General features: G+C 35.8%; 1 long non-coding RNA gene across 1 annotated transcript in view; it reads right to left on the bottom strand.

Annotated features, from left to right (window-relative positions):
- LOC131512693 (uncharacterized) overlaps positions 1–27,132 on the bottom strand; it is a 176,656-nt gene that overhangs the window by 116,085 nt on the left and 33,439 nt on the right. Inside the window, exons 3-4 of the long non-coding RNA XR_009262250.1 lie at positions 5,388–5,424; positions 3,578–3,735 (exon numbers count right to left, since the gene is read on the bottom strand). This is a non-coding gene — a long non-coding RNA (uncharacterized LOC131512693). The remainder of the gene's footprint in view (positions 1–3,577; positions 3,736–5,387; positions 5,425–27,132) is intronic.

Genomic DNA, 27,132 nt, shown 5'->3' on the forward strand with positions numbered 1-27,132 from the left:
TCTGTAATTCAACGAAAGGCCTCTATATCCTCATTTATGTTCTAAGCTCTGAGAAAACTCCTGGAAAGCCTATCTCCTCCCCAGTTTGTCTGCCTTCTTCTCTACAAGTTTAGGCTTAAAGAGAACACAAACCAACAAAGACAGGGTGGAAATTGTCTTTTGGGGTCCTGATCACACTTCAGTTCTTGGCCCTGACACATGAAAGTGGTCAAGAATTCCACAAGCAAAGAGTTCAGAACTCAGAACACAAAATCTGGCAAACTTCTTGAGTTTTAGGGAGAAGCAAGCAACAGACTTCTCACATCTTCCCCATTCACTGGTTTAAACAGAACACAATTTAATAGTGGCAGAATGTCTTGCCACTTGATCCCAAGTTAAATACCCTCCCCCATAGCTTTACTCATATAGAGATACCTTAGGTAGTAGACAATATCTTACAATTAGCCTTTGGGAGGCTGCATCTAGAACCAGCAGTTCTAGAGTGAACTGCATCTAGTTCTGCATCTAGAACCAGCAGTTCAGAGTGAACAGAACCAGGTAAGCAACAATATTAATATAACACTCTTAATTCTGCCCGAGTATGCCACAAGTTATGGATAACTTTTCTCTCCAGGGAGAAGAAAGGAAGATAATTGTTTTATTAGAAATAGTAGCATAGAAATAGAAACAGGCAGGTAAATTCCTGAAACTAGAGGTAGAGGGGAAAGAAACATTTAGCCCTCCCCCTTGCCAAGCTTCTATCCTGCTCTTTTGACCCCTCTCAGACTAACTCTCAGGCAACAGGTATTACCACTGCCTTTTGGGATATGGGTTAATAAATCTCCCCACTACTCTATCCATAACGAAGAGAAGTCCTCAGTTTTGTTGATATTGGGGTAATTATTTTCTGTTTGCCAAGCTGGATCTCTGAATTCATTTTTTTTTTCTTGAATACATTTTCATCCCAAGGGAAACATTGTTTTTCAAGGTGATTCAATTCTCCTAGACCATACAGATTTTGTGGTATTATTGGATTAAATAGGCCTTATGGGTTTACCTTGGGAACCTGGACACCATTTATAACATTTTCTGTGGGGGGAATACATTTCAAGCTGTAAACTACCAGATCTACAAAAAGCTCATTAGTAAGCCAGAAATGCTCTTTCTTCTCTTTGCCTTACCTTTGCCTGTGAGAAAAGCAACCACGATGGTACAAACTGCATTCTTTTAACTAACTTCTTTTATCAGCTGGAATGCTTTTGTCTGTAAGTAACAGAAGACCCTGCTAAATGTGGCTTAAAAAATAAGGACATTTATTATGACATTCAGGAGGAAGTCCAGCGAGAAACAGATCTAAGCATTGGCTCAGCAGCCTAACAATGCCTTAAAGTACCTAAGCTCGTTCTAACCTCTGGCTTGCCTTGCTCTGCCTGTCACCAACTTCCTCATCCCCAACCCCTTAGGCAGCAGTAACTCTATGCATTAAATCCTCATAACAACATCCAAAGGCTGGAAAGGAAAGGGAACTGAGGAGTTTTCTCCTTAACGCGTATTTCTTTTATCAGGAAAAATACTTTTTCCAGAAGCCTTGCAACAGATTTTTTTTCATGTCCTCTTGGCCAAAACTTGGTTACATACAAATCCCAAATGAATCTCTGGTTGAAAGGGGAATGATACTATGGCGATATCCTTCATATTTCATACCTGAGCTAGAAGTGAACTCATCTTTCCTGAGCACATTTTTCCCAAACTTGAACAAAATTGGGGTTTGATCAGGGAAGAAGAAGGACTGGTTATTGGTAGGTAACCAATAGCATATGTCACATTGTAATTTTACTCCCATTTATTTCCTCTTGCTTAAGAGGTTTACTCTAGACCGGTAACATATGGCACTGGGCTGTGAAGATGAGACTTTAATGGGATACAAAGCACATTAACAAAATGTGTGCTAAATTGCAATGCTATGGTTGTGCTGCAAATTCAATGTTGTGAAATTATATTCCTGATTAGACAGTATAAATAGTGCAATGCCAGTTTGGATGTTACAGTGATTCATTGAGTTTAAAGACATAACATGTGGAAAACTCCCTAGTGCTAACAATGCTTACTTTTCACTGACCTATGTCCAATAAGCCAAAAGATAAAACATGTGAAATTCACATATAAACAAGAATGTTAGTTATATGCCACTTACTGTACAGATGGTCCCCAACTTACAATGGTTTGACTTATGATTTTTCAGCTTTATGATAGAGTGAAAGTGATACACATTTAGTAGAAACTTTATTTTGAATTTTGAATTTTGATCTTTTCCCAGGCTAGTAACATGCAGTCCAATCCTTTCTAGTGATGCTCGGCAATGGCAGTGAGTCAGAGCTCTGTCAGCCATGGGATCATGAGGGTAAACAACTGATACATTTACAACCATGTTACACCCACACAACTATTCTGTTTTTCACTTTCAACACAACATCCAATAAATTACATGAAATACTCAACATTTAATTATAAAATAGGCGTTGCATTAGATGATTTTGCCCAACTACAGGCTAATGTAAGTGTTCTGAGCACATTCAAAAGACTAGGCTAAGCTAATGCTGTTCAGTAGGTTAGGTATATTAAAATTTTTTTTTTTCAACATTTTTTTATTTATTTTTGGGACAGAGAGAGACATAGCATGAACGGGGGAGGGGCAGAGAGAGAGGGAGACACAGAATCGGAAACAGGCTCCAGGCTCCGAGCCATCAGCCCAGAGCCTGACGCGGGGCTCAAACTCACGGAATGCGAGATCGTGACCTGGCTGAAGTCGGACGCTTAACCGACTGCGCCACCCAGGCGCCCGAGGTTAGGTATATTAAATGCATTTTCAACTAATGATATTTTCAACTTACAACATTTATCAGGGTTTTATCAGGACATAACCCTATCATAAGTCAAGGAAGATGTGTACATTGAAATTATGGCAGCTTTTCTATGATTAATAACACAGGAAATGTCACTGATAGTCTAGGGACTATTAGCAATAGTTTTCTCAAAGCAATATCCCGTGAATTAGAGTCAGATATAACCAACAATACAGTCACCAAAGACACCCTTCTCCAATAATACTCTTAGACACCTATTTAATAAAGACCATTGCTCCTTTTGTAAAGATCATACTCCTTATCACAAGGTTGCGTAAAAATAACTCACAACTTAGAAACGTATCTTAGGTCATCTTCTTTGTCTCAACAAGAGTGTGCAGCTCCCACCATAGAACCCAAAGAGAGGAGAGGTGAGTTCTAAACCCACTCAACTCCAGTGAAGTAATCTGATACAGGCTGGGTTACAGCCAGATTCAATTACTTATGCCTAAAACAAAGCTACAACACTTAAATACACAGAATCACAATGTCAACGTCTACTAGAATTTTCCTACGAATACAATGTGGTCCCTAGAAGAGAGGATAGTCCTTCTATAACCATATCCTGGTTGGGAAACTTGTGAAAAGATATGAGTCTAAGAGAGAGTATACCCTCTGTATTACCTCTCTCCTTTAACTTTGAAATATCACATAGTAATGAAAACGATGTGTCATTATGACTTTCTTTGACTTACTTCTCTTCCTATGTGGGGTCAGAGCAAGTGAAAGCAGGGGTTCCCATCATTCTTTATTGAATGTCAATAGTTCTTTCTTCCTTAACTTTAGTTGGAGAGTGAAGATAAAAGGATTATCAAAATGGGAGTCTTCTCACTTCATCAGATTTAATGTGTGTCTGAAAGGGAGGAAAGCAATGCTTAAAGAGCATATAATGTATCTTTTCTTTTTGCACAAAACCAAAGGAAGAATAAAAAAGAAGTACACAGACCACATTTACATGGGAAATATTTTTTAACTACAGTGAAAACTGTTTTACAAATTTTAGTCATTAGCCATAAAGTTAGAGCAATCTTAAAATTAGAAATAAATAAACAATGTCGGGGTAACCTAAAGCTATTCGTGTCAATTCAACTTGAATTCCTAACAGTTGTGCAGTTTGCAATTAACAATCTAACACTGCATTGTCCTATCAAATTTGAATTATGATCTTAATCAATTTATCAATAATAATTTAATGGTTGTTCAGCACTAGGCTTAGCTCTTTTAAGGAATACAAAGGGACTATAAACACAATGCCTGCTTCAAGGAGTTTACATCATAGTCAAGGAGATGATTATTACACTTGAAACAATACAGCATAATGCAGCAACTATATAAATTAAATGCTAGATTTACATGCAATCTGAAATGTACACATGTTCATACACTTCTGATATTTTATTTCTCATCTATTTTCTTCTTTTGACTTTTTGTACATGCAGTTTCTCTCCATTAGCTTGGCTATTGGTCTTTATAATGCGGGTGAAGCACCAGGCTTAATGTACTGTAGATTTTATCTAAAGCTGGTGTCTGTGACAGTTTCTGTCTGCCTTTACAAAGCCCAAAATAAAACTAAGCTAAAGTATTCTTGAACTTTTTATAATGTGAATAACTTTCTGCTTGCTTAAGAATTGTTTGGAATAATTTCTCAGGAAAGAACAGATGTTGGTAAAGCTAAAGAACTAATTGGGTTTTGCACAGTTCTGTCAATACATGGGAAAGCTTCTGTCTATCTAGATACCTGCCAGAAAATAACAAAAGGTTTTCACTGACATGCAAAGCAAGAGTTCATTTAATTTTTCAGAATTCTATTTTTCAACTCTATGTTCATTAGTTAAGTTGATATTCTTTGTCCCTAATTATGTTGTTTTAGGTGCTGAAAGATTTATTTAAAAAATATGTATAACTAATTACAAAACTACATAGATATTTGTACTTAATTGGAAGATAGATAGAGGTAGCTTATTATGATTTTGCAAGGAAAAAAAAAAAAAAAAACAAAGCCCAAGTAACTATGATGTTTCAAATCCAAGAAAACTATGTATGCTTAAAAAAGTGAAATGTCTAGCTATAATTATTTCTTTTTACATCCAGGAATTAACCAACTAACTAAATATAACCTATATTAAATCAGTTCTACATCATAACCTCAACTTTAAAGTGGAAATCTTAGTAGACAAAAATCTTTTGCTAAGGAACTATTCAAAATATTTTCGAAAAGGTTTTCTTCCTGCAACTAAGAAATTTGAATTAGAGATGCATAATAATAAAACATCTACTTAATGAGTTTTTTACATATTGATAGACAAATATGTAGAAAATGGTTTTAGTCTTGTTGAAACAAAATGGTCCTGATGTCCTTTATGTCTTCCTGACTTACTGTGAAATATATTTTAATTATTCAACAATTACTATCTTACCTATAAAAGGAAATTGTCTCTTTAAAGAAGTAGGATAAAAAAAAATAGGCCAACTTGTTTATGAAGCAAAGTATTTTCATCCACTTACTCATAGTTCTTGGCTTTTGACAGGATGTCTTTGACATCTGAAATGGAAATATTCACTCTATAATTACACAACTTTCTATTCATATATATATATATATATATATATATATATATATATATATATACTCATGCTAAAAAAATTAGATGAGCTTATTTGAATTGCATAGGCCATCCATTAGAATTGAGGAATTTATTCAGTTGGGTCTATAATTCCTAAGTATATCCTTATATGACATTGCAACTTTTTCCTGCCAAGTATTTGTACATAGTTTTTTTTTTTTAAGTTTATTTATTTATTTTGAGAGACAGAGTGAAGCCAGAGTGAGCCAGAGAGAAGCAGAGGGAGAGGGAGAGGGAGAGAGAGAATCCCAAGCAGGCTCCATGCTGTCAGTGCAGAGCCCAAAACAGGGATCAATCTCATGAACTGTGAGATCATGACTTGAGCTGAAATCAAGTGTTGAGCACTTAACCAACTGAGCCACCCATGGTCCCCTATCTATACATAGTTTAAAAGTTACAAAACTTTAATATATAGTTACATCTTTTGGCCACTTATTCCAAATAAGTCCCCATCAGAACAAAGGCAATTTATGCCTTGCATCATGATCCCTAGTAACTAAATTACAAAGGGATTAAAATGCACAGGTGATGAATGGTATAAATATACAAGGAATTTTTTTTTTTTACATTTATTTATTTTTCAGAGGCAGAGAGAGATAGAGCACAAGTGGGGGAGGAGCAGAGAGAGAGAGGGAGACACAGATTCCGAAGCAGGCTCCAGGCTCTGAGCTGTTAGCACGGAGCCTGATATGGGGCTTGAACTCACAAACCATGAGATCATGACCTGAGCCAGAGTCAGACGCACAACTGACTGAGCCACCCAGGGGCCCCTACAAGCAATTTTTCATGCTGTGCTTTAATTTAAGAAGGGGACATGTATAAATGTTAGTTTGAAAAGCAGAAACTTTCAAATGATTTACAGTTTTCCTATATAAATACTGTGTATCCTAATCTCTTTTTCAGATTCAACTTTCTTGTGGGTCCAATGAGAATAAAATGGTTTCTAGAGAAGATTATATTTTTAGTTACTAAAATCTTATTACCTTTATTGAGATATATTTATTTTGAGACATTTAATCAACACTTAACTTATTACAACAAATCTCCTGTTCCTAACACCCCATTTATATTTTACCATTATTTAGGAAACATAGCTATCAAAATATTACAAAATAATGCATGTATTAGTCAAAGATGGCTACAATTATGCTAGATAACAAGCACCCCCAAAATCTGTGACTTGTAAAAACAAACATTAGGGCACCTGGGTGGCTCACTTGGTTAAGCGTCCAACTGGGGGTGAGGTCATGATCTCATGGTTCGTGGGTTTGAGCCCCGTGTTGGGGTCTGTGCTGACAGCTCAGAGCCTGGAGTCTGCTTCAGATTCTGTGTCTTCCTCTCTCTCCATATATAATCTAGGATACCGAGTTCCCATTGCTTTTGTATTTCTCTGGTAGTACACACCATAGTCTAACTTCTGCATTATTTGACCTGTCATTTACTGAATGCCACCTGTCAGTCCTTCAGAAGCTCTATTTTGCATATTTCCTGCATCTTAGCAAACTACAAGCTCCCTCAGATCAAAGGCTGTCTTACTCATCTTTGGCTTCTCTGTGGGGCCTAGCACATCTCTTTCGCACAGTAGGTTCTCAACAATATTCACATTTAAAAAAATGGTTTTGTAAGAAAAGGTCTCAGTAATTTTTATTCATTTTGTCCAGGAGTTTCACAAAATGATATAAAATTTTACTCTAGGCTTCAGCAAAAGCACCTGGATCACAGACACTCAATAAACTGTAACGGGGTCATTAGAGGTAATTGAATCTATTTGAGCCAGGAAAAGACTGTGCCATTTGCCTTGAGGTATTTAAAATCAAAGATAGAACCTCATTTGTCTGGGATAATTTGAGTGTTGGTCTGCATAACAGTTGTGACCCCTTCAGACTATTATGGTTCTAAATTAAGGATTTTGAACATTCAACTAGTAAATGGTAAACTGACAAAAATTAGGATATACACTCACTAACTTGTAATACATTATTTATATGATTACAGATGTCTCCAAAGTTATTAAATATTTTTACTTATATAGAATAAAGTAGCCAAAATATTATATTTATAAAGTTTTTTTAATCCTCATTGATCTTTTTCCTATCTTCCTTAACTACTGCTTTTATATGCCACTAATTGCCCAAAAACATAATGTAGCCCATTATTTCTTTATAGGCTAAAGAAATTTAAATTTTAAAGCTAGAAGAGACTAGAAACTATTGAATCTTATCTGTTAATTTCACACACTAGCAACTGAGGTGCATAAAAATCATTATTAAAGTCTTAACCTATCAGAAGTTAAATTGTGACTGGTCTCCTGACTCCTGATACAATATTTTTATTTTACCATCGTTTGCCTTTTTAAACTCTTCTGTTTTTCAAGATCTCTATGATGAGACTCCTTTATAAGTACTTGGATTTATTTCCAACTTTACCCTCAACACAAGTCTTTACTCAGAGTAATTGCCTTCCATTATACAAACTTCTGTTGGGAAAAGTCTTCCCTTAAATTCCCTGCTGTCCAACTCAAAGACTGTCCTTCCTTATGAAACAAACTCTGCTGTTCCAAATCGCAGTGACTCTGGAGACTTCAAAAGCAATACTTTTGTCATCTACAGGTTTAAAACTCTAACTTAGGTGCCTTACATAAAGATAACTTTCAAGCAGTTTATAATACAGCTGGGGAGAGTAAACATGTTCATGCAAACAGGGCAAAAGATTATGAGTATTCTAAAATGGTCACGGTGAGCTGTAGGAGCACAAATAAGAGAGGGGTATTTAGGTAATATCTGGTGTAAGCATTTAAAGATGGTGAAAAGTCTATAAAGAGGGAAGGACAATATGAGATGATAGGTAAGCATTGCTCAAAGGCAAGAGTTATAAAGTGCAAAAGGAAAGCAGCAAATATCAAATTTAGCAGGGCCTTAGGGTTTGTTAAGCAGGGTAGTGAAGAAAGTGTAAAACAGGAGTAAGTCAGAGTGAAGCTTTATCTAGATAATATTAATTTCCAAGAAAAGGTACTTGAACTTCATTCAAGAACATGAAAAAATATGAAATATTGAGAGTATTTGAGCAATGCAATATCTTAGTCAGAATTTTGCTCAGGAAAATTAAACCAGCTAGAGTCTATAGGATGAACTGAAGAAGGACGTAACTCATGCCAAATAGACCAGTTGGGAATAGAATGCTATAGTTCAGGAAACGGTTAACAAAGGTCTGGACTAGAACAACAACTAGAAGAGAAAATAGGGGCTCAAACGTGTAACAACACTGGGATATAATCAATATGATTGGGTCATTGATTGGATATAGAGAAGAGAGAGAGAAGTAGTTAACAGACATGTCCATAGAGAAAGAAAGAAAAGAAAAAAGAAAAAACACAGAAGAACATCCAAGTATCACAAAGGAACATAATTACATTTTTAAAAAGTATTGAGTTCTGGAGCACCTGGGTGGCTCAGTCAGTTAAGAGGCCAACTCTTGGTTTCAGCTCAGGTCATGATCTCACAGTTTGTGGTTTTGAGCCCCACATCAGGCTCTGTGCTGACAGTGCTTGGGATTCTCTTTGCCTTCCCCTCTCTCTGCCCCTCCCCTGCTTGCACTCTGTCTCTCTCAAAATAAATAAGTAAACAACAACAACAAAAGTATTGATTTCTAAGTTAAATCCACAACATGCATATTATATGTTCCACAAATTAATATGTATATTTTAAATACAGCAGCAATTTAATGCTTAATTACATACTGACATTTTGTTTATTAATTGTTTCAGCCATTTCCATCTTCAACAATAGGAGATACTTTCTGAGGCAGGGAAAAAAGAGGAGTGGATGGAATGAACTGACATGTAGAAAATCATTACTACATTTCACGCTCAGCATAATATATATGCTGCTATTGCCATTTTACAGAAAAGGAAACTAAAGCACAAAACTATCAGCTAGATTGTATTTCCAGAGAAGATATAATGTGTCCCCATTTTTACTGACTCCCAGGACTTAGTGATTGTCAAAGTTATCAGTGAGTTGAGGTTCTGGGAAACAGATTTTGGCTGAATATAAGAAAACAAACAAACAAACAAACTTTTCAACAACTATAGCTGTGAAGTTCAAGAAGAGAACTGAGATCTATGGGGAAATTCTAATGAGTTTATGTAGGTATGCAATCTATAATCAAGGGAAATCACAAAAGTTTTTGTCTTAAATTGTTTCAATATAATAATTGATATGTGAGTAAAGTACACAGAAGCAAATATTAGTATTTATGGACATATAATATATATTTGTATCTTTTTCTTATTAAAGGTTTTTGCTTGATTTTCCCAGAACCTCTTCATTAAGAAAACGATGCATATTTTTAAAATTTTAATGTTTATTTAACTTTATTATAATCTATGGAATGTATGTGAACTGTGTGTGACTTCCACAGTGTCTCTTTACTATCAGTCAGTAATAGCTTGACATGCAGAAACAGAAATGGTACCCTGTATAAAATGAAGGAAAGCTTCTTTGTCAATAGTCAGGTATATTTCAACAGCTAAATCCCTTCCAAAAACCCACAGCAAGGTATGATGAGATAGCAAGGGCTGAAGAATAAAAAAATTAGAGATCCACAGAGAAAAAGGCACAAATTCTTATTTAGGGCAAAAGAAAGTCTAAAACCCCCTAAGATTCTACTAGATTCCTTTTGCGGGGGGGAGTCTATGTCTAAAACAAGACTTAATCCCCTGGCTCTTGGAGTTTATCACAATGGCAGGAGCTGGGCAGATTCATGATAGTTAACTCTGGATCATACATAAGATTTCTTCAGCTATTTAGGGGTCTGCATCAGGGAGAATTAATATGCCTACATGTGTGATTTAATGCTATCCAAAAGTATATTTTTATTTTTCAAAAAGAGAAACTGAGACTGAGGGAAGCTAAGAAATATTCTGAACATTATAGAATGGGTCAAGCCAACATTTTCATTCAGACTCCAAAGTTCATAATCTTTACACTATACCAAGTAGTTGTAATATTACCTAAGCAGGTAAAAGTTTTTCTTAAAAAAATGTTTCCAAATTAGGATTCATATTTCAATTCCCAATTTGTTTTACTATTTGAATGGCTGTATAGGTCATAAAACAAACCTCTGGATCTTATACTATCACTGGAACTTAACCTTTAATTCCTCTTGATATTTCTGCTTAAAAGTAGATTTTTCCCTCATTGATTTTTTTCTCATAAAATCTCAAAAATAGTTTAATATTTATAAATTCTAACTCTTCTTGACCAAACCTTCAGATAAAAAGAAGAAAAAAAAAAAGTCAGCAGAACTATTTACAAATTAACAACAATGCAAAAAACATAGAACACCCAGAAATGACAAATAAAGAAGAGGTCCGAGATATCAAACAAGAAAATTGCAGAATAAAGAGAACAAAATAGCAAGTAACTATTTAAAATACTGCTAACCAGAGGCCCCTGGGTGGCACAGTCAGTTGAGGGTCTGACTCTTGATTTCAGCTCAGGTCATGGTCCCAGGATCATGGGATTGAGCCCTGTGTTAGTCCCTGTGCTGAGCATGGAGACTGCTTGAGATTCTCTCTCTCTCTCTGCCCCCTCCTCCACTTGCTCTTTCTCTCTAAAATAACATAAAATAAAAAAATTAATAAAATAAAATAAAATAAAATAAAATTAAATTAAATTAAAATAAAATACTGCTAACCAAAGGAAAAACCAAGGAGATATTCTGAATTTGGGCAGCTTTCTTTTGACCATTTCCAAATGAACACACCAAAATTAGATGTTTGGTCTGAAACATAGTCACTTGTGATTAGAGTGGGGTATTCAGAAAAAGGTCTCTCTGTTCATTTAGACTATTAACCTCTACACACACACACACACACACACACACACACGCGTGCGCGCGCGTGTGCGAGCACACACCTACAAATACATCCACAAAAGCCAACTATAAATTACTTTTTTTTTTTCAACGTTTTTTATTTATTTTTGGGACAGAGAGAGACAGAGCATGAACGGGGGAGGGGCAGAGAGAGAGGGAGACACAGAATCGGAAACAGGCTCCAGGCTCCGAGCCATCAGCCCAGAGCCTGACGCGGGGCTCGAACTCACGGACCGCGAGATCGTGACCTGGCTGAAGTCGGACGCTTAACCGACTGCGCCACCCAGGCGCCCCTATAAATTACTTTTTAATATGAAAACAAGCACTCACAATCTTCTGCACATTTGATTCTATATATTTGTATGATTCAGAGAACACTGTACCAGGTATAAAAGTAGACTTAGATTCTAAACTGGTTTACCCCTTATTAATAGAGTGACTCGAAAAGTTACCAATAACCTTGTGCCTCAGTTTTCTTATCTGCAAAGTAAAGGAGTTGGGATGGATGATTTCTAAAGTCATTTCCAGCTATATGATTATATATGAATCTCAGACAAGTGAGATGAGAAAATCTATGTGGCTGTGTTGAATTGTCTTTGTCCTTGGTCCTGAACAGCTTCAGACTTTAGGGCTGATTCATTATAGTCAGGGAGGAAAATTTCCATTTCAATTTCTAAGATAATCATGGCCAGGTTTAACCCTTTCAGATTAAATGTTAATTTTCTTATTTTTCTTAGGCCTCTATATTTGTTATCCCAGGACTTTCCTATAATTAGATGTCAGTCTTTTGATTAATTCTGTATTTGCTTCAGGAAAGTACCTACTTTTAGCCCTTAGATTATTTCTAATGTGTGTGCTCCCTGCCCTATCTATACTTGCTCTTGTGCTTTTATGCCTTTTTTCTTGCACCTAAGCAGCACTTTACTTTCACTGATTATTCTCTTTAAGAGCCTGATCTTTCCCTTTAAGATTCAACAATTATGGTCAATAATATACAGAATGATGTACCTCTAGTTCTTCTTTGTTTTAAACCAAAAACATTTTATCTCAGATATAGAAAATCCTCTTGTTATTGTTTATTCTTATTCCCAAACATCTATAATTTCCTTAAAATAATGGTAATTAAAATGTCCATAAAATATTTTCCAAAGTTTTAATTAATGTATAGGCAAGAATAAATATGTTCTACTTATATAACTTAAAGCATAGCTTACCATGCTCTATAACTCAAAATTAGAAAATTATAGTAAATCAACTGGTGTGCGCATAAGAATCACTTTACCAAACTGTAAATTTAGTAATGAGGTAACTAAATTCAAAAGTTCAAATGGCTGATCAAGTGGTAATTTATTAATGTGTTTTTATCACTCAAACATACGTAATGATATATTGTTTTAATTAGTAAATGGGATATACAAATGATAAAGAATACTTTCTGTCTTTCTACTCTTTCTTTGTTGATCATATCTAGAGGTTGTCTGTAGCCTGAAGGAGAAACAGATGGATTGATAAATAAATCTTTACTGTATAAAAACTTAAATAGGAAATCATTATCCTAACTAAAAGTCTCTGAATTTCGGCACTGATTCATTTTATTTATTTATTTATTTATTTATTTATTTATTTATTTATTTATTTAATTTATTTATTTACTTTAGTTTATTCCATACCTTTAACTTATTTCTTTAATTTATTCTACAATGTCTAAGGCAGAATTCCAAGCTGCTGGCACTAGACAAGGACTCAAATACAGAATAGAGGGTCACAAACTGACTCCGCCAGGGAATGTTTAGATAAACACTACCATGTAATAAGCATAAACACCAATTATTGCCAGGACAGATGAGTATGACTGTGACATTACATTTCTGCTTTCTACACACACTTCTGAAGTAGTTTTAGTTTTAGTTCTTTTCTGAGTTCTCTTACCCTTCAAGACTATTTTTTGGGAGTGTGAAGGTACAAAGAAAAAGAAAGTTATCATTAAGAAACAGTTCTCTAGAGTTTCCCAACTGAAGCTGTTGATGAAGCTCTTACATGTTAGATACCTTGATTGTTAATTCTATAAAAAATTGTCCCAAATTTTAGTGCTTTTCTAGAGTCTAGCAAATAATTCTAAATATCTCCACTTGCTGTGCAAGAAAATGAAGCCAGATTATCAGCTTCTTTGGATAGTTATTTTATTATTATTATTATTATTATTATTATTATTATTATTATTATTATTTTAGTGTTTATTTATTTTTGAGAGAGACAGGAAGACACAGTGTGAGCTGGGGAGAGTCAGAGAGAGAGGGAGACACAGAATCCGAAGCAGGCTCCAGGCTTCGAGCTGTCAGAACTGTGAGATCATGACCTGAGCCAAAGTAAGACACTCAACTGACTGAGCCAGCCAGGCGCCCCTACTTTGGATGGTTCTGTAAAGTGATGCAAACAATCAGAATCACCTTTTATTGTGAGCATTCTCCAAGCGAATTTTTGGTTATATAGTGCAATTTATGTTTATAATGACTAGGTAAAAATTTGTAATATATTAAATTTATAATGTAGAGTTGTGATTTTGTTATGTATATATAGTTTATTACACACAGAGTCCTTTTTAAATAATTACTGTGTACACTAAGTATATTTATACTCATATTATGCCTTTCATAACAAAACTACATTTTAAATGTCTCTAGTGTCATGAGTGCTTTTTTAATTTACAAAAATATTTATTGAGAATCTGGTATATGTCAGACACCCTCAATGCATCAGTTACATAGCAATGAAGAAATCCTGACTTGAATAATAATTGTTGGGAAATAATATTCATACTGTTTGAAGTAGTTATTGTTTTCTTTAATATGGTATATAGGAATATGCTGCAATGAAACAATTACTTTTTGTAATTTAATTATGGTAAAGCAATTTTTTAAAGACAACCATTACAATTGCTAAATATTCTCATGACCAATTACCTTCATATCATCTTGTCAGTTCGTTGTACTGAAAATCTTGTTTCCATACAACTATTAATGCTTTAATTTTATTGCTCTCATTTTATGCATGATGGTAATGGAAAATTGCACACAACTTGTTGAATCTTGCAGTTCCACAAGATAGTTCATCTTTCTACTTTACTGTGACTGGATAATATCCTTTCTGTACACAATGTGTTTGTTCTTCTAGCTCATCTCTTTCTATTTTATTTTCTGTCCTACCTCTTGAGTTTGCTATTATTCTTCTTCACCCCCTACCCCATAACAAACTTTCCAGCAAACTTGACTCCAGGGTTCCTTTGTGCCATCCTGAAAAAAGAACAGTATGTGAAATATGCTTTAATAGCATGCCCTTGCTGCTTATATAAAGAAACACCGTAGGTAAAATAATGTTCCATATCTCTGTGATATATTGCCATTTGTGACATGATTTCCAAGGGACTATAACTTTATTTTATTTTTTCAGTGACTTTACATGAAGTATTTAATAGTAAGTTTCTGTATGAGCATATCAACTAGAAGAAATGTTTACTGGTCTTGATTAACCGGAAATTTCCCTATTATTAAGTATTGTGTGATCAAGTACATTTTTCTTAAACTGCCAAAAACTTAAAGCCAGGAACCAATCCAAGCTTTATGGGACATCAGGCTTATATAATTTTGGGAGCCTTGTTTCAGAAAAAAGAATTTAAAATTATGAATACAAGGGGTGCCTGGGCAGCTCAGTCAGACAAGGGTCTGACTCTTAATTTCGGCTCAGGTCAGGATCTCAGTGTTCCTGAGTTTAAGCCCCGCATCTGGCACTGTGCTGATGGTGTGCAGCCTGCTTGGGATTCTCTCCCTTTCTTTCTGCCCCTTCCCCATTCATGCTCTCCCTCTTTCTCTCTCAAAATAAATACATAAACTTAAAAAAATAATAAAATCATGAATACTAAATTAGGTACAGGCCTGTGGAAGAGCCTCATTCTAGTTCAGGGCTTTTGAAGCTGGGGCCTTATCAACAACATGGCAAATCCACTTCTGCTTGGAACCTAAATTTTATTCCCAACTGCTACTATTTTCCTCTATCATCATTTCTGAATGCACTAGGTACCCTCTTATCCTTACACAACTGCAATCTAATTGATTGATTAACTGAAATTTCTGGAAAATATGGGAATTTAAAAAAATTACATATACATGAACAAATATATACTTTAAATTAACACATGCAAATATTCATTTGTCAATCTTTTGATTGATATCCAAGGCTTTTTATATGGTTAAAGAATGAGCTAACAGATATTTCCTACTTAATTTCCCCCATCCTCACCTTTTACAATTTAATTTGTACATTTAAATTTTGCATTAATGGTTTAACATTTCCTATACTATGCTTTTACAATAAACTACCTCAAAATTGTTTCAAAATAGGTGGACTAAAGTTATCATTCATGACTATTTGTACATAGATTCTCTATTTTGTAGATTGTCCATGGCAATATTGTATTACATGGTTGATTACCCTAGCCCTTTCTGAATTGCTTCCTTTGGTTATATTTGGCATATGCTATGTAAATAAAATAGAATTCATCCCACTCAAAACATATGATAAAGTTTTTATTTTATAGAATTTTGAACTATCTATGTTACTTCAACTTTCCAAAATCCTAGGTAGTTGATAACTGAATATACCTTAGGTGTCATTTCTTATACACATGAATTATTTATACTCAAAAATAATAGAGATGGGAGATTCTTTTTTTTTTTAATCAGTAGGTAAAAGTAGAAATGAGTCAATATGCTAACATAGCTTTTGTGTTGTATTTAACATTTTAAATTTACATAGAAACAAATTATAAAAATATTAGCTGTCATCATCTGTCTTGTCACATAACAGTGAATTGCAAATAGTCACTGGTATTTTCATTTGACCTTGTGGTGTGGAGTTTTAAGAGCATGCATTAGTGCACAGATATGTATTATCCTTTAAAATCTGCATCCAGTCACGTGGGTTCAGTTTCAGTATCTGGTGCTATCATCTAGAACAAAAATAGGTTTTTCTTTCATCTGTACAGCATAACAGAAGAATTTGAACCAAAGTCAGATACATATTCTGAAGGAAATCATTGTCTACCCTTCCATGAGAGAACTAAATTTTAGTAATTTACTCCAAGTTTTAGTTGTGCAATCAATTAATTTCATACACCTTATGTTGCCTCATCCAAGATGGAGTGATTTTATTTTTTAAAAACCAAAAGATAGGTTGCTTCATAGTGTGCACCTTGCTATGAGCTACAGTAATTTTTGTAAGTCCATTAATTCAGGAAATTTGATTTTACACCATTTTGCAGACCAAAATACCATGTTATTGCATGGATGAGAAAGAAAAATTAAATACTTCAAAATATTTTCTCGGAAAAACTGTTAGTTTAGGTTATTTTAAAAAATATACCTAAGCCAATAGGCCTTATAAAACTATAAATTTAAAGAATATGAGTCCTTTTAGAATCAACAAGCTTAAGTTCTCTTCTGAACACAACATAATCACACATCATTATAAGCTGTCATTTCTGAAACTTGGTCATTGTTTGAATGTGTGATAGCCCAATATTGGAGAAGTACCTAAAATGGATCATGAAAAGGATTGGGGATTAAAAGTGATGCCATAACAGAATGGACTGAAATTACTCGCACTGTTAGGCCTGCAAAACCTAAAATAAAGAGGAAATAAGACTGAAATACATTCAAATATGGGAGGTATTTAATAGGCTAACTGTGTGACTTTTCTACTAACTTCAGTGTTATGTTTACAAAATTAAGAAACATTTTTTAAGCATTTCCTTTCATAAAAATTCTAAACATAGGTGATTTGTCACTTTAGGATATAGTATATAGTAAAAATATAAAATAACTCATGCAAGATTTAGATATGCATGAATTACAATTGGGTTATTACAGGAAATGAAGAATCTTGACAGAACTACTTCTGATCAAAGCAAAGAGAGTAACCATGCCTTGGTGCTCCTGTGCAATAGAATGTTAAATAGACAAATAGCAATTTGTCTGTAATTATGTTTCATTTTTTCACTTTGATTTTCACAACACAGGTTATCATGAAAAATAAATGATCTAAAGAAGTATCACTTCGAATGAATATAAGGAATAATTGATTTATAAGACAATTCATTCTATTTCTTCCTCTAGTGAAAAAATATATTAGTTACAATCATGTGTATATTTACAATAAAGTTTAAGATAGTACAAAAACTCATTGAGATTCCTTGCTTCATAGTGACTACTAAAGTATTAGGTATTGATGGCATAAATCATGGATCCACTTTTAGGATATAAGTTCCTATGAAACAAAATTGGCAGCTTATTGCAATAAGCATAAGTATATCATTAAAGACTATACATGTAACATTCTAAAAATGCCAGCTTGCCTTTAGAATGGCCACAAATTTTCATTCGTAATTCTTGTGCTTATCTGTCAGGATAGGCTTAATTATGCTATAGTAACAAACAACTCTAAATGTCTCAGTGGTTAACCCAGCAAATGTTTATTTTTTTTTTCTTACTGTGTACAATCAGTACAGACCAGTTGAGGGTTTTGTTCATTGTCTTTCAGAGACCAGGCTGATGTGTATGTTGTAGCTATTACTTGGAATGCTGTGGCAGCAGGAAAGACGATTTATGAGGATCTAACTCTGTCAATTAAATGCTCTGGCCCAGAAGTGGCCGATGTTACTCGTGTTCATGACTCCTTTGGCCAGAGCTAGTCACATGGGCTCACCTGAGGAAGCCAAGTAAAAAGGAAATCATGAAAGAAAATCCCACCAGGTAGCCAGAGCAGAAAGAGTTGGTGAAGAGCACTAATGATTTCCACATCGTACTTGCAGCACCAACCTTAATGTTGTAAAGGCAACTATTATTGATTGAATAGCTCATTTAAGTGTTGACTTCTTTAAAACACAACCATGACTAGAAAGTAATATTAATAGGCCACTTTTTCTGACCAAGTCTAGTAAAAGAACCCTTCTCAGGATCCAACTCCTGCTGAGAAGCCTTGCTAAGGTTTCAGTGCACTTCAAAAGCCTTCTACTAATTGTAAGTTTGGATAAAACTGCTATTTTGAGAGGTTAAGTGATGTCAGCTACAAAAACACTTCATCAAGAGTGGTCAGCTCTTGGCAAGCAATCTGCCTCACTGGGAAACAAAGGTCTAAAGAAGGGAATAACAGGTAAATACCGTTATCGCTGTTTTAAACTGAGACTGATTTCAGCCTTTAAAGTTCTTTCGTCAAGGCTTTGTTGAAAACTCAGTCATTTTATGGATAAGTGTTTTGCCAAAATACCTTTTGACTGGCTACTATTAGATAATGCATAACTAATAAATTGAGAAATAGATTGAAGTTTAAAATACAGGAACAATTTTCCCAGTCCATTAAGGATATGAGAGAAAAGAATTTTAGGGATGGTTTAAAAAATACAGCAGTGTGTGAATCTCAGTACATTATCTGTGTGGTGGGAACAATGAATAGTGGTTAGTTTCACATGATGTCTTATATTCAATTTCTTATTTCCTCTGGAATGATGAACATTTTGAAAATTAAATAGTGGTTTGAGGATCAAATAGCAAAGCTTTTAGTGGGTGTTGCTTTTAGTGGGGTTTTGAAATATTTTTTGTGGCATGCTGATTTTACATAATAGGTCATAGATCCCCCAAATACTAAATTTATTAAATAATACTTAGCATAAATGTTTCAAACTTTGTAATTTTATTTTATTTTATGTGTATTTTGAGAGAGAGAGAGAGACACACACACACACACACAGAAAGAGAGTGCAAACAGAGGAGGGGTAGAGAGAGAAGGAGACAGAATCTTAAGCAGGCTCAACACTCAGCATAAGCCTAATATGGGGCTCGATTCCACAACCATGAGATCATGACCTTGGCCAAAACCAAGAGTTGGATGCTTAACTAACTGAGCCCCCCAGGCATCCCCAAACTTTCTTATCTTAAAGTATTGGGAAGCTAGAATGACAGGAGAATGTACATATTTTAATTTTTAATGCTTTGTATTTCTAATGATAAGATAAAAATATAAAGAAAAGATTACTAACATTTAGAATATAGCAACCTAATAATTATTTTTATCATTAAACAAAAATACTAATAGCTAATGTTTTTTTGAATGTTTACTACGTTCCAGGCATTATCATTATAAAAAATTTATTTTTATTCACTAATTTTATTCTCCCTAGAATCCTCTATTGTAGGTACTATTATTATTATTAGCAATTCACAAATGAAGACATTTAAAACACAGTCTGATTCCAAAACCTTTGTATTGTCATTGTTTTGAGAATATGGGCTTTAGAGACAAAGTAACTAAGGTTCCAATCTTGCTCTGCCATTTAGTAAAGTAGCAACCACTTTGGATTAATTTTTAAACCTTTGTAAACATCGATTTCTTCATTTGTAAAAGTCATGAACTTTTGGTGAGAAAAAAGTATAACCAAGAGGCAAAATTGCTTAGTAAACTGTCTTTCCCTAAGGAGGTACCCCCCCCCAAATATCAGCTAATATTATTCTTCTTGTAATCATTAGATATACAGGGAAGCATTTAGCATAATCTCAGGACTATAGTAAGTACTTAATAAATACTGTTTTTCTTTCTTGTATATATGGAAAAATCTTAATAGACGAAAAATAAAAGACTACATCACACGTGAAATGGATTTCAACTGGGATGAAATTCCACAGGATTATGAGAATGTGTCTGTGAATGACCTTGAAATGAAAACCCAGGGGATATTTTGAATTCTGTTTCTAAATTTAACCGTGTCATCGTCTCATATTATTTCTCTCATTGCCAGGGAGTTTGGTGTTCATTTAATATATACTGGGTACATTCTTCAAAGTATCAGCTTTCAAATCCTGGCATTGAACCAGTTTCAATGACTATTCACATTTCCTACAGAGGCATAGTGGAATTTAATAAAAGATCTGTGGTTTGGTGGGGGAATAGGGTATCAGGGTATGAGAGATTTGTGACGGCTGATACATTTCTTTCTTCTTTTCAAAAGCAAAATTCACAAAGTGCTTTAAATTGCTGACAAAATTATAACTGAATATCAGCACCTGTAAATGCAAGCGTCACCACTGACTATTAAAATGAATGTAGTGCTAAAGTGTATTTGAGGTTCAGTGCCCTAAAAAAAGTTCTCTGGGAGCCAAAAGTAGCTCCTGTACTGTCTGATTAAAGATACCTGTCTGCAAAACTAAATGATGCATCAACATTGCAAGCTCAAATCAATTTAATTGATTTGTGTGTATCATTATCCTATCCGTTATGTTTATGTTTTCAATTGTCAAAAGCAGACTTTGCCGATTAAGGAATGTGTTACAGATACAACACTTAAAGGATGGGGAGTCCAATCATTAGTCTATATCATACAGAGCTGGCCAAGAACATTACTCTTCAAAAATGGAAAAATAACAGTTTGAGGAATAGGTCCGATGACACATTAGCTCAACAAATCCAAGAAGCTAATGCAGAAGTGGTGTTACACTTAAAAGACGAGTTTGATTTCCAGAATTGCCAAGTAAAAGTTACAAAAGTTGACTGAAGATAAACTTCACCCTACTATGTTAGCTTTAGCAAATTGAAAAGTGATGTCATAAAAATCCTATTCTGATGGGTCACCTAGGTGGCTCAGTCAGTTAAGTGTCTGACTTTGGCTGAGGTCATGTTCTCACAACCCATGAGTTCAAGCCCTGTGTCAGGCTCTGCCTTGATAGCTCAGACCCTGGGGCCTGCTTCAGATTCTGTGTCCCCTTCTCTCTCTGCCCTCTCCAGCTCATACTGTCTCTCTCTCTATCCTTCAAAAATAGACAAACATTAAAAAATTAAAAAAAAAAAGAATTCTATTCTGAATTAGCTACGATTTTTTTTTACTACTAATTGCCATTAAAATGAATTGTTCAAATAAAGCTGAAAGTATGTATGACCTTGGTTATTTATAATAAGAAATAGCTACACACGATATCATTTTTTGTTTATCATTCCTACTAAGTTTTGGTTAGAATAAAAATATCAAACTATAAAATTTAAAAATATTAAACTTCTTTATTGATGCTAACAGATTTGAAATTTAAAATTTCCATCTGTATAGGGCATATTTAAACTTATTTGATATTATCTTATTGATGGAGATGAGGAAAAGAGAATATATATACCAAGCTATTATGGATGAAAAGTACTTTAATTTAAAAAAAAATAAAACAGACAAAGTGACAATCTTGTGTGGTTGGCTACTACTGATTACAATAAAGGTTTATGGGCACCTGGGTGGCTCAGTCGGTTAAGAGTCTGACTTCAGCTCAGGTCATATCTCATGGTTGGTGGGTTTGAGGCCTGACTGGGGCTCTGTGCTGACAGCTCAGAGCCTGGATCCTGCTTCAGATTCTGTGTCTCCCTCTCTCCCTGCCCCTCCCTAACTTGCACTCTGACTCTCTCTCACTCTCTCTCTCTCTCTCTCTCTCTCTCAAAAATACATTAACATTAATTTTTTTTTTTAAAAAAAGAATAAATGTTTTATTTCCTAGTATTTCTAAACTTCATTTCACAAGGAGATCAGGGAAGAGTGTGGTGTAGGAGGATGCTGGGCTCACCTTGTCCTGCTGATTGCTTAGATTCCACCCACGTTGGCCTAAATAACCCAGAAAACTGCCAGAAGACTAGCAGAATGGACTCTGTGGAGCCAAGCATAGACAAGAAGCCCATGGGAGAGGGTAGGAAGAGCAGAGACTCGGTGCACACTACATGGACTGTTGGGAGGGAGCCAGGCAGTGGAGGGGCATCCTGTTGGGCAAGGCAGAGCCCCTGAAGTCTGGCTTGCAAAAGCAGAGGGGCCGGATTGTATGAGTTCTGACAGCCAGTGGGACTTAACATCTGGAATTCTTAAAGTCAACAGCTCTGCTCTCTGAGAGTGGGGAGTGCGAGAGGACGCTGGGAGGGAGAGTTGTTAAGTCCCGGAAGGACAGACCTGGGGGACGGGGGAGGACAAAGGCGCTGGCAAGCGCCATTTTCCTCCCCCGTCCCCCAGCTGAAATTCCAAAGGGAACCAGTTCCCTTCACCGAACTTGCTTGCACCCCACAAACACCAACACTGTGCTTCTGTGGATCCATCCCTCTGGCAGGCCTGCTTTCCTCCTAATGCTGCAGAGCCCCTCCCGCAGGGGACCACTGAAGGGGACCAGCTAAGCCTGCCCCTCCCATCCCTGTGCACTTTGCGGATACACCCCGGCTAATACGACCTTGGCCATATCCCATAGAGCATCACCACAAGACTGGCAGTGTGCAAGTAGCCCAGACAGGGGCCACACCACTGCACAGTGAGTCCTGCCCCTGGGAGAGGGGAAGATAAGGTACACACCAGTCTGACTGTGGCCCCAGATGTGGGCTGGGGGCAGATATCGGGTCTGACTGCAGTCCCACCCACCAACACAAGTTACTCCGGACAGCACAGGGGAAGTGCCCTGCAGTTTGGAGCTACTGCAGACACTAGCCAAAATGATGAAATGGAAGAATTCTACTCAAAAGAAACTCTAGTAATTAGTGACAGCTAACGAATTTATCAAAACCGATTTAAGCAATATAAGGGAACAATAATTTAGAATAATAGTCATAAAATTAATTGCTGGGCTTGAAAAAAGCATAGAGGACAGCAGAGAATCTATTGCTACAGAGATCAAGGGACTAAAAAATAGTCATGATGAGGGGCGCCTGGGTGGCGCAGTCGGTTAAGCGTCCGACTTCAGCCAGGTCACGATCTCACGGTCCGTGAGTTCGAGCCCCGCGTCGGGCTCTGGGCTGATGGCTCGGAGCCTGGAGCCTGTTTCCGATTCTGTGTCTCCCTCTCTCTGTGCCCCTCCCCCGTTCATGCTCTGTCTCTCTCTGTCCCAAAAATAAATAAAAAACGTTGAAAAAAAAAATTAAAAAAAAAAAAATAGTCATGATGAATTAAAAAATGCTAAAAATGAGGTGCAAAATAAAATGGAGATGGCCATAGCGTGGATTGAAGAGGCAGAGGAGAGAAGAGGTGAATTAGAAGATAAAATTATGGAAAAAGGAGGAAGCTGAGAAAAAGAGAAATAAAAAAATCCAGGAGTATAAGGGGAGAATTAGAGAACTAAGTGATACAATCAAACGGAATGAAATCCATATCATAAGAATTCCAGAAGAAGAGAGGGAGAAAGGGACTGAAGGTGTACTTGAATCAATCATAGCTGAGAACTTCCCTGATCTGGGGAAGGAAACAGGCATTGAAATCCAAGAGGCACAGAGAACTCCCTTCAGACGTTAACTTGAATCAATCTTCTGCAAGACATATCATAGTGAAACTGGCAAAATACAAGGATAAAGAGAAAATTCTGAAAGTAGCTAGGGATAAACAGGCTCTAACTTACAAAGGTAGACACATAAGAATAGTAGCAGACCTATCTACTGAAACTTGGCAGGCCAGAAGGAATGGCAGGAAATCTTCAATGTGATGAACACAAAAAAAATGTGCCACCGAGAATCCTTTATCCAGCAAGTCTGTCATTAAGAATAGAAGGAGAGATAAAGGTTTTCTCAAACAAACAAAAAATGAAGGAATTCATCACCACTAAACCAGCCCTACAAGAGATCCAAAGGGGGACTCTGTGAGTGAAATGTTGCAAAGACCACAAAGTACCAGAGACATCACTACAAGCATGAATCCACAGAGATCACAATGACTCTAAACCTATATCTTTCAATAATAACACTGAATGTAAATGGACTAAATGCTCCAAACAAAAGACATAGGGTATCAGAATGGATAAAAAAAAAACAAGACCCATCTATTTGCTGTCTACAAGAGACTCATTTTAGATCTGAGGACAGTTTCAGGTTGAAAGTGAGGGGATGGAGAACTATCTATCATGCTACTGGAAGTCAAAAGAGAGCTGGAGTAGGTATACTTATATCAGACAAACTATAAATTAAAGGCTGTAACAAGAGATTAATAAGGGCAATATATAATAATTGCAGGGTCTATTGATCAGGAAGAGCTAACAATTATAAATGTCTATGCATCAAATATGAAAGCCCCCAAATATATAAAACAATGACAAACATAAGCAACCTATTGATAAAAATGTGGTAATTGCAGGAGACTTTAATACTCCACTTACAACAATGGATAGATTATCTAGACACGGGATCAATAAAGAAACAAGGGTCCTGAATGATACATTGGATCAGATGGACTTGAAAGATAGATTTAGAACTCTGCATCCCAAAGCAAGAGAATATACTTTCTTCTTGAGTGCACATGGTACATTCTCTAAGGTAGATCACATACTGGGTCACAAAACAGCCCTTCATAAGTATACAAGAATTCAGATCATACCATGCACACTTTCAGACCATAATGCTATGAAACTTGAAATCAACCACAGGAAAAAGACTGGAAAACCTCAAAAGCTTGGAGGTTAAAGAACACCCTACTAAAGAATGAATGGGTCAACCAGACACTTAGAAAAGAAATTAAAAAATGTATGGAAACAAATGAAAATGAAAATACAACAATCCAAATGCTTTGGGATGCAGCAAAGGCAGTCCTGAGAGGAAAAGACATTGCAATTCAGGCCTATCTCAAGAAACAAGAAATCCCAAATACAAAACCTAAGAGCACACCTAAAGGAAATAGAAGCAGAACAGCAAGACACCCCAAACCCAGCAGAAGAAGAGAAATAATAAAGATCAGAGCAGAAATAAACAATATAGAATCTAAGAAAACAGTAGAAGAGATCAATGAAACCAAGAGTTAGTTTTTTTGAAAAAATGAACAAAATTGATAAACCTCTAGCCAGGCTTCTCAAAAAGAAAAGGGAGATGACCCAAATAGGTAAAATCGTGAATAAAAATGGAATTATTACAACCAGTCCCTCAGAAATACAAGTAATTATCAGGGAATACTATGAAAAATTATATGCCAACAAAGTGGACAACCTGGAACAAATGGACAAATTCCTAAGCACCCAACCACTTCCAAAACTCAAACAGGAAGAAATAGAAAACTTGAACAGACCCATAAGCAGCGAAGAAATTGAATCAGTTATCAAATATCTCCCAACACATAAGAGTCCAGGACCAGATGGCTTCCCTGGGGCATTCTACCAGACATTTAAAGCAGAGATAATACCTATCCTTCTCAAGCTGTTCCAAAAAATAGAAAGGGAAGGAAAACTTCCAGACTCATTCTATGAAGCCAGCATACTTTGATTCCAAAACCAGACAGAGACCCAGCAAAAAAAGAGTACAGGCCAATATCGCTGATGAATATGGATGCAAAAATTCTCAATAAGATACTAGCAAATTGAATTCAACAGCATATAGAAAGAATCATTCACCATGATCAAGTGGGATTCATTCCTGGGCTGCAGGGCTGGTTCAACATTTGCAAATCATTCAATGTGATACATCACATTAATAAAAGAAAAGAACCATATGATCCTGTCAATCAATGCAGAAAAAGCATTTGACAAAATTCAGCACCCTTTCTTAATAAAAGCCCTCAAGAAAGTCGGGATAGAAGGAACATACTTAAACATCATAAAAGCCATTTATGAAAAGCCCACAGCTAACATCATCCTCAATGGGGAAAAACTGAGAGCTTTCCTCCTGAGATCAGAAACATGACAGGGATGTCCACTCTCATTGTTGTTGTTTAACATAGTGTTGGAAGTGCTAGCATCAACAATCAGACAACAAAAGGAAATCAAAGGCATCGAAATTGGCAAAGATGAAGTCAAGCTTTCACTTTTTGCAGATGACATGATATTATACATGGAAAACCCGATAGACTCCTCCAAAAGTCTGCCAAAACTGATACATGAATTCAGCAAAGTCGCAGGATATAAAGTTAATGTACAGAAATCAGTTGCATTCTTATACGCTAATAGTGAAGCAACAGAAAGACAAATAAAGAAACTGATCCCATTCACAAGTGCACCAAGAATAATAAAATACCTAGCAATAACCCTAACCAAAGATGTCAAAGATCTGTATGCTGAAAACTGTAGAAAGGTTGTGAAGGAAATGGAAGAAGCCACAAAGAAATGGAAAAACATTCCATGCTCATGGATTGGAAGAATAAATATTTTTAAAATGTCAATACTACCCAAAGCAATCTACACGTTCAATGCAATCCCAATAAGAATTGCACCAGCATTCTTCTGGAGGCTAGAACAAGCAATCCTAAAATTTGTATGGAACCACAAAAGACCCCGAATAGCCAAAGTAATATTGAAGAAGAAGACCAAAGTGGGAGGCATCACAATCCCAGACTTTAGCCCCTACCACAAAGCTGTAATCATCAAGACAGCATGGTACTGGCATAAAAACAGACACATAGGCCAATGGAATAGAATAGAGACTCCAGAATTATACCCACAAAAGTATGTGCAACTAATCTTTGACAAAGCAGGAAAGAATATCCAATGGAAGAACGACAGTCTCTTTAACCAATGCTGCTGGGAGAACTGGACAGCACCATGCAGAAGAATGAAACTAGACCACTTTCTCACACCATTCACAAAAATAAACTCGAAATGGATAAAGGACCTGAATGTGAGACAGGAAACCATCAAAACCCTAGAGGAGAAAGCAGGAAAAAAACCTCTTTGACCTCAGCTGTACCAATTTCTTACTTGACACATCTCCAAAGGCAAGGGAATTAAAAGCAAAAATGA

Source organism: Neofelis nebulosa, chromosome 5 (genome assembly GCF_028018385.1).
Source record: "Neofelis nebulosa isolate mNeoNeb1 chromosome 5, mNeoNeb1.pri, whole genome shotgun sequence".
NCBI classification, from domain to species: domain Eukaryota; kingdom Metazoa; phylum Chordata; class Mammalia; order Carnivora; family Felidae; genus Neofelis; species Neofelis nebulosa.